This window comes from Carcharhinus amblyrhynchos, chromosome 7 (assembly GCF_965287045.1).
Source record: "Carcharhinus amblyrhynchos chromosome 7, sCarAmb.v2.hapA, whole genome shotgun sequence".
Classification (NCBI taxonomy): Eukaryota; Metazoa; Chordata; class Chondrichthyes; order Carcharhiniformes; family Carcharhinidae; genus Carcharhinus; species Carcharhinus amblyrhynchos.
In genome coordinates, this window is record NC_137330.1 from 126797268 (window position 1) to 126810920 (window position 13653).

General features: G+C 51.5%; 1 protein-coding gene across 1 annotated transcript in view; it reads left to right on the forward strand.

The window, feature by feature from the left end:
• Positions 1-13653, forward strand: part of LOC145345623 (dynein axonemal heavy chain 8-like) — a 1557438-nt gene that overhangs the window by 1510713 nt on the left and 33072 nt on the right. The gene's annotated exons all lie outside the window — the stretch shown is intronic.

A 13653-nucleotide genomic window follows, 5' to 3' on the forward strand; every position in this document is an offset into this window, starting at 1 on the left:
CCCTAAGCCCCAGAAACATCCAAACCTGTTTATGTGCCTGGGATGTCAATGGTTGCGTGTATTGTTTGAAGGCTGGAGGATGATGACGACTCATTGTTGTGCACACTGGGATCCTGCCCCTGGTGCCACACGAGGCTGATTCCTACCTGTACTCCGAATGCATGCTGCCATCCTGGCCCACTAGCTGTAAGGGTTGGGGCATTGGAGACACATGTTTTTTGGCCAATTGTAGGGGAGGGAGTGGAATTCCTAAGCTGGTCCCAATTGCCTGCATTTGGCCCATATTCCTCTATACCCATCTTATCCATGTAACTGTCTAAACACTTTTTAGAGGACAACATTGTACCCGCCTCTACTACCACCTCTGGCAGCTTGTTCCAGACACTCACCACCCTCTGTGTGAAAAAATTGCACCTCTGACGCTTTTGTATCTTTCCCCTCTCACCTTAAACCTATGCCCTCTTGTTTTAGACTGCCCTACCTTTGGGAAAAACTATTGACTTTGCAGCTGATCCAATGTCTTGTACAACTTCAACAAGTTGTTCCAACTCCTGTATTCAATGTTCTGACCAATGAAACCAAGTATGCTGAATACCTTTTTCACCACACTATCCACCTGTGACTTCACTTCCAAGGAGTTATGAAGTTGCACCCTGAGATCTCTTTGTTCTGTAACTCTCTCCAGCACCCTACCATTAACTGAGTATGTCTTGCCCTGGTACGATTTACCAAAATGCATCACCTCACATTTATCTAAACTCCATCTGCTATTTGTCAGCCCACTGGCCCAATTGATCAAGATCCCATTGCAATCCTGGATAACCTTCACTGTCCACTATGCCACCAATCTTTGTGTCATCTGCAAACTTACTAAACATACCTCCTAGATTTTCATCCAAATCATTAATATAAGTGACAACAGTGAACACAGCACCAACCCTTGAGGCATACCAACTGGTCACAAGTCTCCAGTTTGAAAAGCAACCCACTGTCTTCTGTCATCAAGCCAGCTTTTTATCCATTTAGATAGCTCACCCTGGATCCCGTGAGATTTAACTTTATAAAACAACCTATCATGGGTACCTTGTCAAAGGCCTTGCTAGGGCTACTGCCTGAACCGAGTGCAGATGGGCATAGGGTTGACAGGATTAAGGAAGTGAATGGGTGGCTCAGGGATTGGTGTGGGAGGAATGGGTTTGAATTTATGGGGCATTGGCATCAGTATTGGGGTAGGTGGGACCTGTTCGGGCAGGATGGGGTTGGTCTGAACCGTGCTGGGACCAGAGTCCTGGCGAATCGTGTAAAGAGGACTGTAGACAGGGCTTTAAACTAATTAGTGGGGGGAAGGGTGCGAGGGTAGGTGACATTACGAGGCCTAAAGTTAAGGAGAGGGTACAGGTAAGGGTAGAGGCCAAGGATGTCCCAATAATAAAGGGAGTGGGGGGCGTGAGTATGGTTGGTGGCGTTCCGGGAAATAGGGTCCAGGTGAAGGCTGGGATGAAGACACTGTATCTGAATGCACGAAGCATTCGGAATAAAGTGGATGAGCTGGTGGCGCAGATCAGCACAAATGGATATGATCTGGTGGCCATTACAGAGACGTGGCTGCAAGGTGACAGGGACTGGGAGCTGAATGTCCAGGGGTATCAAGTGTTTAGGAAGAATAGGCGGGAGGAAAAAGGGGGGTGCGTAGCTCTGCTGATTAAGGATAGCATCAGGGTGGTAGCAAGGGATGATATTGGAGCCAAGGAGCAGAACGTGGAATTGTTGTGGGTAGAGATTAGGAACAGCAAAGGGAGGAAGACGCTGGTGGGTGTCGTCTATAGGCCCCCGAATAATGATCTGGAGGTGGGGCGGGCTGTTAACGCGCAAATAAATGCAGTGTGCAGGAATGGGACGGCTGTAATTATGGGGGATTTCAATCTGCATATTGATTGGTCGACCCATGTTGGACGCGGTGGGCTCGAGGAGGAGTTCTTGGAATGCTGCCGGGATAATTTCCTTGAACAGTGTGTGTTGGAGCCGACGAGGGAGCGAGCTATCTTGGATCTGGTGTTATGTAATGAGGCGGGTAGAATTAGGGACCTTGTGGTGAAGGATCCTCTTGGGGAGAGTGATCATTGTATGGTGGAGTTTCTGGTGCAGATGGAGGAGGACAAAGTGGGTTCCCGGACACGCGTCCTTTGTTTGAACAGAGGGGAGTACGGTAGGATGAGAGAGGAATTGGCGAATGTGGACTGGGGGAGCACGTTGGAAGGTAGGTCTGCTGAGGAACAGTGGAGGATCTTTAAGGAGATCTTTCTTGGTGCTCAGCAGAAATTTATTCCGATGGTCAAAAAGGATAGTAGGAGGAGAGGTAATAAGCCGTGGATAACGAAGGAGGTGAAGGAAAGTGTTAAATTAAAAGCGGAGGCGTTTAGAGTAGCTAAGAGTAGTGGGCGAGAAGAGGATTGGGAGAGGTTTAAATGTCAACAAAGATTGACAAAGAAATTGATAAAGAAGGGTAGGATAAACTATGAAGCTGGGCTAGCGCTTAATATAAAAAAGGACAGCAAGAGTTTTTATAAGTATATAAAAAGGAAGAGGCTGGCTAGGGTGAACGTTGGACCCTTAGAGGATGAGAAGGGGGACTTAGTGGTAAGGGATGGGGAAATGGCTGAGGTTGTGAATAACTTTTTTGTTTTGGTCTTCACGGAGGAGGACGTGAATAATTTGCCGGGTGTTAGCGATGGAAAGGTGGTAGGACTGGAGGGTCTCAATGACATTACTGTTACAAGAGAGGCGGTGCTCGACAGACTGGAGGGGCTGATTGTGGACAAGTCCCCAGGACCGGATGGAATGCATCCGAGGGTTCTGAAAGAAATGGCAGAGGTGATAGTGGATGCCTTGGTGGTTATTTTCCAGACGTCGCTGGATTCCGGAGAAGTGCCGGAAGATTGGAAAACGGCTAATGTTACACCATTGTTTAAGAAGGGTGTCAGGCAAAAGGCGGGGAATTATAGGCCGGTTAGTTTAACGTCTGTTGTAGGTAAAATGTTAGAATCCGTCATCAAGGAGGAAATAGCGAGGCATCTCGAGGGGAATTGCTTGATAGAGCAGACGCAGCACGGTTTCGTTAAGGGGAAGTCGTGTCTGACAAATTTACTGGAGTTCTATGAGGATGTGTCTAGGGTGGTGGATAGAGGAGAGCCGGTGGATGTGGTCTTTCTTGATTTTCAGAAGGCGTTTGACAAGGTACCTCACAAGAGGTTATTGCAGAAGGTCAGGGGGCATGGAGTTGGGAGTATGGTGTTAGCGTGGATAGAGGACTGGTTGTCAAATAGGAGGCAGAGAGTGGGGGTCAATGGGTGCTATTCAGATTGGCGGTTGGTGACTAGTGGAGTGCCCCAGGGGTCGGTGCTGGGGCCTCAGCTATTTACCATTTATATAGATGATCTGGAGGAGGGAACCGAGTGTATGGTATCGAAATTTGCTGATGACACCAAGATTGGGGGAACGGCAAATTGCGCGGAGGGTGTGGAGAGTCTACAGAAGGATCTAGATAGGCTGGGCGAATGGGCCAGGAAATGGCAAATGGAATTTAATGTTGGCAAGTGCGAGGTGGTCCACTTTGGTAGGAATAATGGTAGGAAGGATTATTACTTACGTGGCGAAAAACTGCAGCAGGCAACGGTGCAGAGGGACCTCGGGGTCCTTGTGCATGAGTCGCAAAAACCCAGCTTGCAGGTGCAGCAGGTGGTCAGGAAGGCGAATGGGATGCTGGCCTTCATAGCGAGGGGGATTGAATATAAAAGTAGGGAGGTCTTGCTGCGGCTGTATAGGGCATTGGTGAGGCCGCAGCTGGAGCACTGTGTGCAGTTTTGGGCGCCGTACTTACGCAAGGATATTTTGGCCTTGGAGGGAGTGCAGAGGAGGTTCACTAGGCTGATACCGGAGTTGAGGGGGTTGAGCTATGAGGAGAGGCTGAATAAACTAGGCTTGTACTCGTTAGAGTTTAGAAGAATGAGGGGAGATCTCATTGAGATGTATAAGATGATGAATGGGATGGATAGGATAGAGGTGGAGAGACTCTTCCTGCTCAGAAAGGATAGTAGGACTAGGGGGCACAGCCTCAAGATAAAGGGGGGGCGGTTTAGAACGGAGTTGAGGAAAAATTTCTTCACTCAAAGGGTGGTGAATCTCTGGAATTCTCTGCCCGTTGAAGTGGTGGAGGCTGCCTCGCTAAATATTTTTAAGACGCGGGTTGATGGGTTTTTGATAAGAGAGGGGATTAAGGGTTATGGGGAGAGGGCGGGAAAGTGGAACTGAGCCGCGACAGATCAGCCATGATCTTATTGAATGGTGGGGCAGGCTCAAGGGGCTGGATGGCCTACTCCTGCTCCTGTTTCTTATGTTCTTATGTTCTAAAGTCCATGTAGACAACATCAATTGCACTGCCCTCATCTACCTTTTTGGTTACCCCTTCAAAAAACTCAAATTCAAGAGACATGATTTCCTACTCACAAAGCCCTGCTGACTGTCCCTAATCATTCTTGCGTCTCTAAATGCCTGCAGATCCTGTCTCAAAATTCCTTCCAACAGCTTACCCATCACAGATGTGAGGCTCACCAGTCTGTAGTTCTCAGGTTTTTCCCTGCAGCCCTTTTTAAACAAAGGCACAACATTTCCCACCCTCCAATCTTCAGGCACCTCACCCATGACTGTCAATGATTCAAATATCTCTGCTACATTGGGAAAGGTAGGGCAGGCACTCTGAAACATGTGGCTGAGTATACAAGGCTCAACAGACAGCACCTCTGCTTGGGAACCGGGACCACTCTCCTCTGTGGTTGGGGGTGGGGAGGAAGAATCAGTCACAGCTGTGAGGTGCAATTAAAAGTTCTTAACGTTACTGATTAATAAACCCTGGCTACTGATGACGTTCATCTGTGCCCTCTTAGTGAGCTACAAGTTTCTAACTTTCTGGGTCTACTGCTTCATCTAGGCGCTACCCAAGGATGCACATCGGTGGTAAAGGTGTCCGGCCTTGATGGACATCTGCTGGGTGGCCGGGACCTGGAGGGCCCTGGCTGAATTGCAGATAGCACTGTTTCGGTCTCACCCTGTTCACTTCGCTGGCCCCGAGATGCCCCGTTGTGAGGAAAGGGGGAATCAGAATGTCTCAGGACACCCAGGTGGAAGACCCTGGCATGGGCTGAAGCCCTTCCTCCTCCTTTGGGGTACTCAGAGGCCCTAGGAGCACTCCATGGGCACCAGGGTACCTGGACTGAGCTCCACAAGCTCTGGTGCCACCTGGCTCTACTAGTCCTGGAGGATTAGATGCATCTGCCCATGATCTGTGATCCCTCACCCCTGGGTCCTCTGAGACTGGGTCAAGCTCTGGAGACCCTCCACTATAGCATTCTGTAAGCGAGCCAGGCTCTGGAGCCCCTCAGCAGTAGCCATCTGAGCCTGGGCTAAGTTGTCAAGGCTCACAGCCATGGCCTGCTGTGTCTAAGGAATGCCAGTGGAAGTCCCAGCCATGGCCAGCAATGTCTCCCACATGCCCCCAGCACCCTATCGAACATTGTGCCTCCTGGATGCTGGAAACACACTCGCCCATGGCCTGTTGGGTCTTCAGGATGGCCTGACTCTGTCACCCATGAGGACAGACCCGTGAGGCAGACTTTTACCCTTGCAGTGTTGGCCTGGTTTGCACGCTGTGTCACACCACTTCCTGCAACAGCACTTTGTTGGACTCCTCGAAACAGCCTTGTAGTCACAGCATAGTTGCCTTCACAACTCCCCAAGTTTGTTGATCTATCTCCACCAGCCTTGGGAGGGACACACCCAGAAGCCCAGCATCTGGCTTGGGGACAGCTGAATCTTGGCCTCCGGCAGACCTCTGTGTTCCCGTCCCCACCCAATGTGCGTCAGTGTCTGTGGAGTGCTCACCAGTTGATGATCCAGAAGCCTCAACACTAAAGATGCCCATTATGGTGATAGTCTCTGTGTTGGTGGGTTGTGTGGTACATGACAGTGCTGCTTCAGTGGTACTGCCCTCGGAGGATTCCTCAGTGCCTCCCTCCGAGATGTGATCCCAGAGGTCGTGGGCAGTTTGCTCCAGGGCAGCAGGGATGGCAGTGACATGCGAAGGGCCAGGCTCCTCTGGGTCCAGAGCTGCAATAAAGAACACACATTCAGGGAAGGGAGATAAAACTTCTATGCAGCATCACATTTACTTCAAGGAGAAACAAGGTTGAGGATACCCTTCTGCTCATTTACATACTGGATGCCAACCTGGCTGTCAGTGACCATTCGGGATGGCTTATCACCCCCTGCCAGCTTCATGGAATGCTCTTTGGTGCTGGTTAGTTGCAGCAGGTCAGGCACACCACCACCAGTCTGTGTTGTCTCACATACGTTGCGAATGTCCTTCTCCTGTGGGAACATAAGGTGGATAGTAAGTATTAACATACGGTAGTGCATGTTGTGCAATGCGTGCCTGTGTGTTGGGTGTTGTGCTGGCAGTTTTGGGGAAAGCGGTCACCATTGAGGGGTGAGGAGAAGGTGTTAGATTCTGTTCCTGGGGGAAGGGTAACTTGTGTCTAAGCATGGTTTGAGATTCATGCCAAGCATGTACGGAGTTCCAGGTGGGATGCTCACTTACCCTTGCTGCTTGAAAAAGTCATACTTTTTTTGCGACACTGCCTGCCAGGGCACGGTGTCAGGCTCCTGACATTTGCTGCTTCTGCCACCTCATCCCACTGTGCTGTGGGGATGCACCCCTTGGATGAAGGCCATGACAGGGAAGGTCTACTCGTGGCTCTCTTCCATGGCATCTAGCAGGTGCTCCTGGCCTCTGGGAATCTGGTTTCCACACAGACATCTTTGTGGCATGACTGGCTGTGTGTCCATTCCTGTAGCTTACATACAGCTCTAGCTTATGAGGGGAGTGCAGGTGCAGTGAATGTGACCAGTTCAGGGCCCAGTGGCCATTGTGAGAAATTTTGAAAGCTGTTTTCAATTGAGTGTCATGCTACCGTCGGGATGCTGATTGGCTGCCATTTAATAGGCTGCTATGTCCAGGGGAGTGCAAAATTCAGGGCTCTTAATCGATAAGCTGCCATGTCCTGGGAGCATGCAATACTCAAGGCTTCCATTCAAGAGAGGGAATGCTCTCATTGCTGGCCCCTAAAACTCCCCTCACAGACATAGAACAGAGAACATTACAGCGCAGTACAGGCCCTTCGGCCCTAGATGTTGTGCCATTTGAACGCCCTTAAAGTTGGCGAGTCCACAACTTCTGTAGGCAGGGCATTCCACACCCTTACTACCCTCTGAGTAAAGAACCTACCTCTGACATCCGTCCTACAATTACCACCCCTTAATTTAAAGCTACATCCCCTCAAAGAACAACCCAGCATGGGAAACAGGCCCTTTGGCCCAACGAGCCATCACCATCCGAGGTAAAAGGCTCTCACTGTCCACCCTATCTAACCCTCTGATCATCTTGTATGCCTCAATCAGGTCACCTCATAACCTTCTTCTCTCCAATGAAAATAACCTCAAGTCCCTCAGCCTTTCCTCATAAGACCTTCCCGCCATACCAGGCAACATCCTGGTAAACCTCCTCTGCACCCTTTCCAATGCCTCCACATCTTCCTTATAATGCGGTGACCAGAACTGTACGCAATACTCCAAGTGTGGCCGCACCAGAGTTTTGTACAGTTGTAACATAACCTCATGGCTCCGAAATTCAATCCCTCTACCAATAAAAGCTAACACACCGTACGCCTTCTTAACAACCTTATCAACCTGGGTGCCAACTTTCAGGGATCTATGCTCATGTACCCCGAGATCTCTCTGCTCATCAACACTACTAAGAGTCCTTCCATTAGCCCTATATTCTGTACTCCTGTTACTCTTACCAAAGTGAATCACCTCACACTTTTCCGTATTAAAGTCCATTTGCCACCTCTCAGCCCAGCTCTGCAGCTTATCTATGTCCCTCTGCAAACTGTAACATCCATCCTCACTGTCTACAACTCCTCCGACTTTGGTGTCGTCAGTAAATTTACTAATCCATCCTTCTACACCCTCATCTAGGTCATTTATAAAAATGACAAACAGCAGTGGCCCCAAAACAGATCCCTGAGGTACACCACTTGTAACTGAAAATCATCAGCCTCAACATCATTGGCCTCAACTAGGGTTGCACATGTCAGCACAACACAAGTTCTCTGCAGGGCAGCAGTGAGGTCTGTAAGTTTAAGGGATGGAGGGATGCAGTAGTTGCATTATCCAGATCCATGAGGTGAGCTGGCAGCCATGTCTGTGTGTGGGAGGAGGGAGGGGCAGCGATGTCTGTCTGGGTGGCAGGTCAGCAATGTCTGTGGAGGGTTTGTGGGGACCAGCAATGAGGCCAGTGATGTCTATGGGGGGGGGGGAACTATCCGGGCCATCGATGTGTGCAGGAAGGAGGGGTTGTTGGGCCAGCGATGAGGCCAGCCATGTCTGTGGAGGGATTGTGGGGGCGGCAATGAGGGCAGCCATGTCTGTGGAGGGATTGTGGGGCCAGCGATGAGGGCAGCCATGTCTGTGGAGGGATTGTGGGGGCGGCAATGAGGCCAGCCATGTCTGTGGAGGGATTGTGGGGGCGGCAATGAGGCCAGCCATGTCTGTGGAGGGATTGTGGGGGCGGCAATGAGGCCAGCCATGTCTGTGGAGGGATTGTGGGGGCGGCAATGAGGCCAGCCATGTCTGTGGAGGGATTGTGGGGGCGGCAATGAGGCCAGCCATGTCTGTGGAGGGATTGTGGGGGCGGCAATGAGGCCAGCCATGTCTGTGGAGGGATTGTGGGGGCGGCAATGAGGCCAGCCATGTCTGTGGAGGGATTGTGGGGCCAGCGATGAGGGCAGCCATGTCTGTGGAGGGATTGTGGGGCCAGCGATGAGGGCAGCCATGTCTGTGGAGGGATTGTGGGGGCGGCAATGAGGCCAGCCATGTCTGTGGAGGGATTGTGGGGGCGGCAATGAGGGCAGCCATGTCTGTGGAGGGATTGTGGGGGCGGCAATGAGGGCAGCCATGTCTGTGGAGGGATTGTGGGGCCAGCAATGAGGCCAGCCATGTCTGTGGAGGGATTGTGGGGCCAGCAATGAGGCCAGCCATGTCTGTGGAGGGATTGTGGGGGCGGCAATGAGGGCAGCCATGTCTGTGGAGGGATTGTGGGGGCCAGCAATGAGGCCAGCCATGTCTGTGGAGGGATTGTGGGGCCGGCAATGAGGGCAGCCATGTCTGTGGAGGGATTGTGGGGGCCAGCAATGAGGGCAGCCATGTCTGTGAAGTGATTGTGGGGGCGGCAATGAGGCCAGCCATGTCTGTGGAGGGATTGTGGGGGCGGCAATGAGGCCAGCCATGTCTGTGGAGGGATTGTGGGGGCGGCAATGAGGCCAGCCATGTCTGTGGAGGGATTGTGGGGGCGGCAATGAGGCCAGCCATGTCTGTGGAGGGATTGTGGGGCCGGCAATGAGGGCAGCCATGTCTGTGGAGGGATTGTGGGGGCGGCAATGAGGGCAGCCATGTCTGTGGAGGGATTGTGGGGGCGGCAATGAGGCCAGCCATGTCTGTGGAGGGATTGTGGGGGCGGCAATGAGGCCAGCCATGTCTGTGGAGGGATTGTGGGGGCCAGCAATGAGGGCAGCCATGTCTGTGGAGGCATTGTGGGGGCGGCAATGAGGGCAGCCATGTCTGTGGAGGGATTGTGGGGCCGGCAATGAGGCCAGCCATGTCTGTGGAGGGATTGTGGGGGCGGCAATGAGGGCAGCCATGTCTGTGGAGGGATTGTGGGGGCCAGCAATGAGGCCAGCCATGTCTGTGGAGGGATTGTGGGGGCCAGCAATGAGGCCAGCCATGTCTGTGGAGGGATTGTGGGGCCAGCGATGAGGGCAGCCATGTCTGTGGAGGGATTGTGGGGGCGGCAATGAGGCCAGCCATGTCTGTGGAGGGATTGTGGGGGCGGCGATGAGGCCAGCCATGTCTGTGGAGGGATTGTGGGGGCGGCAATGAGGGCAGCCATGTCTGTGGAGGGATTGTGGGGCCAGCAATGAGGGCAGCCATGTCTGTGGAGGGATTGTGGGGGCGGCAATGAGGCCAGCCATGTCTGTGGAGGGATTGTGGGGCCAGCAATGAGGCCAGCCATGTCTGTGGAGGGATTGTGGGGGCGGCAATGAGGCCAGCCATGTCTGTGGAAGGATTGTGGGGGCGGCAATGAGGGCAGCCATGTCTGTGGAGGGATTGTGGGGGCGGCAATGAGGCCAGCCATGTCTGTGGAGGGATTGTGGGGCCGGCAATGAGGCCAGCCATGTCTGTGGAGGGATTGTGGGGGCGGCAATGAGGCCAGCCATGTCTGTGGAGGGATTGTGGGGGCGGCAATGAGGCCAGCCATGTCTGTGGAGGGATTGTGGGGCCAGCAATGAGGCCAGCCATGTCTGTGGAGGGATTGTGGGGGCGGCAATGAGGGCAGCCATGTCTGTGGAGGGATTGTGGGGGCCAGCGATGAGGCCAGCCATGTCTGTGGAGGGATTGTGGGGGCGGCAATGAGGGCAGCCATGTCTGTGGAGGGATTGTGGGGCCAGCAATGAGGCCAGCCATGTCTGTGGAGGGATTGTGGGGGCGGCAATGAGGCCAGCCATGTCTGTGGAGGGATTGTGGGGCCAGCAATGAGGCCAGCCATGTCTGTGGAGGGATTGTGGGGGCCAGCAATGAGGGCAGCCATGTCTGTGGAGGGATTGTGGGGCCAGCAATGAGGCCAGCCATGTCTGTGGAGGGATTGTGGGGGCGGCAATGAGGCCAGCCATGTCTGTGGAGGGATTGTGGGGGCCAGCGATGAGGCCAGCCATGTCTGTGGGCGTTGGAAACTAGTGTCAGGATGTGGGAGATCTTTTCAGAGATCTCCCAGCAATGTGTGGAAGCATGGGTTCCTTGGCATGAAGAGGATCCGCCCCCTGTGCTTTTAATGATATTCACAATTGTGACCTCTGTCTGAAGTTGCACTGTAAAACCAGCATTGTGGGGAGAATCGCCTCGATGTCAGGGGGAATGCTCCCAAAAGGTTTCTATACTTTGGAGAGAATAATGGAATGATCTGCCTCAGCCTATCAAACATGCGGTGAAATCCTCCCACACTCAGTCAGTTTTTTGGAGCGTTCTGAGATTTGTGCCAGTACTGGGGGTGGGTGGGGGATATGATGGACCTGCCAAACTAGGAATCTGCTTTATAAAATCATAGCATTCCCTTAGCTTTCTTAATTTCTTGCTCAACCTGTTTTAACGTTTTATGACTCATGATCTAAGACACCTATACCCTGTTACAGCTCAGAATCCTTCAGCTGTTCCCCATTATTTAAGTAATACGTGAATTCTTTTCACTCCGCCATATTGAAAACCTTCACATTTTCCCATGTTATATTCCAAATGCCAGATATGTGCTTACTCATTCAACTCATTTACTTCTGTTTGGAACCTCTGAATGTCATGTTCACAGCAGATTTTCCTACCTCTCTTTGTGTCATCTGTAAATCTAACCATAATGCCTCCACTGCCTTCATCTCAGTCATTGGGGTAGTAATAAAAAGTTGAGGCCCCTGCGAGACTCCACTCGTCACATACAGCCTATCAGAAAAATACTATAATATAAAAATATAATGTAGTCGTAATAATATCATAAGAACCTCACCATCAGAACCTGCTTTTAAAAGTACATTCATACAAAACATAAGAACATAAGAACATAAGAAATAGGAGCAGGAGTAGGCCATCTAGCCCTTCGAGCCTGCCCCGCCATTCAATAAGATCATGGCTGATCTGTCGTGGCTCAGTTCCACATTCCCGCCCTCTCCCCATAACCCTTAATCCCCTCTCTTATCAAAAACCCATCAACCCGCGTCTTAAAAATATTTAGCGAGGCAGCCTCCACCACTTCAACGGGCAGAGAATTCCAGAGATTCACCACCCTTTGAGTGAAGAAGTTCCTCCTCAACTCCGTTCTAAACCGCCCCCCTTTTATCTTGAGGCTGTGCCCCCTAGTCCTACTGTCTTTTTTGAGCAGGAAGAGTCTCTCCACCTCTATCCTATCCATCCCATTCATCATCTTATACGTCTCAATGAGATCTCCCCTCATTCTTCTAAACTCTAACGAGTACAAGCCCAGTTTATTCAGCCTCTCCTCATAGCTCAACCCCCTCAACTCCGGTATCAGCCTAGTAAACCTCCTCTGCACTCCCTCCAAGGCCAAAATATCTTTGCGCAGGTGGGGCGCCCAAAACTGCACACAGTACTCCAGCTGCGGCCTCACCAATGCCCTATACAGCTGCAGCAAGACCTCCCTACTTTTATATTCAATCCCCCTCGCTATGAAGGCCAGCATCCCATTCGCCTTCCTGACCACCTGCTGCACCTGCAGGCTGGGTTTTTGCAACTCATGCACAAGAACCCCGAGGTCCCTCTGCACCGTTGCCTGCTGCAGTTTTTCGCCCCGTAAGTAATAGTCCTTCCTACCATTCTTCCTACCAAAGTGGACCACCTCACACTTGCCAACATTAAATTCCATTTGCCATTTCCTGGCCCATTCGCCCAGCCTATCTAGATCCTTCTGCAGACTCTCCACACCCTCCGCACAATTTGCCGTTCCCCCAATCTTGGTGTCATCAGCAAATTTCGACACTCTACACTCGGTTCCCTCCTCCAGTTCATCTATATAAATGTTAAAAAGCTGAGGCCCCAGCACCGACCCCTGGGGCACTCCACTAGTCACCATCCGCCAATCCGAATAGCACCCGTTGACCCCCACTCTCTGCCTCCTATTTGACAGCCAATCCTCTATCCACACTAACACCCTACCCCCAACTCCATGACCCTCAACCTTATGTTCGGGCACCAGATCAAAAACCCTTAGGTATATTGTGAAACCAGACCAGAGTCATAGAGTCATCGAGGTTTACAGCATGAAACAGGCCCTTCGGCCCAATTTGTCCATACCATCATTTTTTTTACAACCCCTAAGCTAATCCCAATCACCTGCATTTGGCCCATATCCCTCTTTACCCATCATACCCATGTAACTATCTAAATGCTTATTAAAAGGCAAAATTGTACTCACCTCTACTATTACCTCTGGCAGTTTGTTCCAGGCACTCACCACCCTCTGTGTGAAAAAAATGTCCCTCTGGACACTTTTGTATCTCTCCCTTAAACCTATGCCCTTGAGTTTAGGCAAGGCATTTGACAAAGTCCCTCATGGTAGGTTGGTACAGAAGATTAAAGCTCATGGGATATGTGGCCAGGTATCTAGATGGGTAGAGAACTGGCTTGCAAAGAGGAGTCAGAGAGTAGTAGTGGAGGGGTCTTTCTCTAGCTGGAGGTCTGTCACTAGTGGTGTGCCGCAGGGCTCGGTACTGGGACCTCTTCTCTTTGTAGTGTATATAAATGATTTGGAAGAGGGAGTAGGTGGTGTGATCAGCAAATTTGCTGATGACACCAAGATGGCTGGATTGGCGGGCAGTGAGGAGCAGTGTCTGGCAATACAGCGGGATATTGATAGGCTGGTGTATTGGGCAGATACGTGGCAAATGGAGTTTAATCCGGATAAATGTGAGGTGATGCATTTTGGCCAGA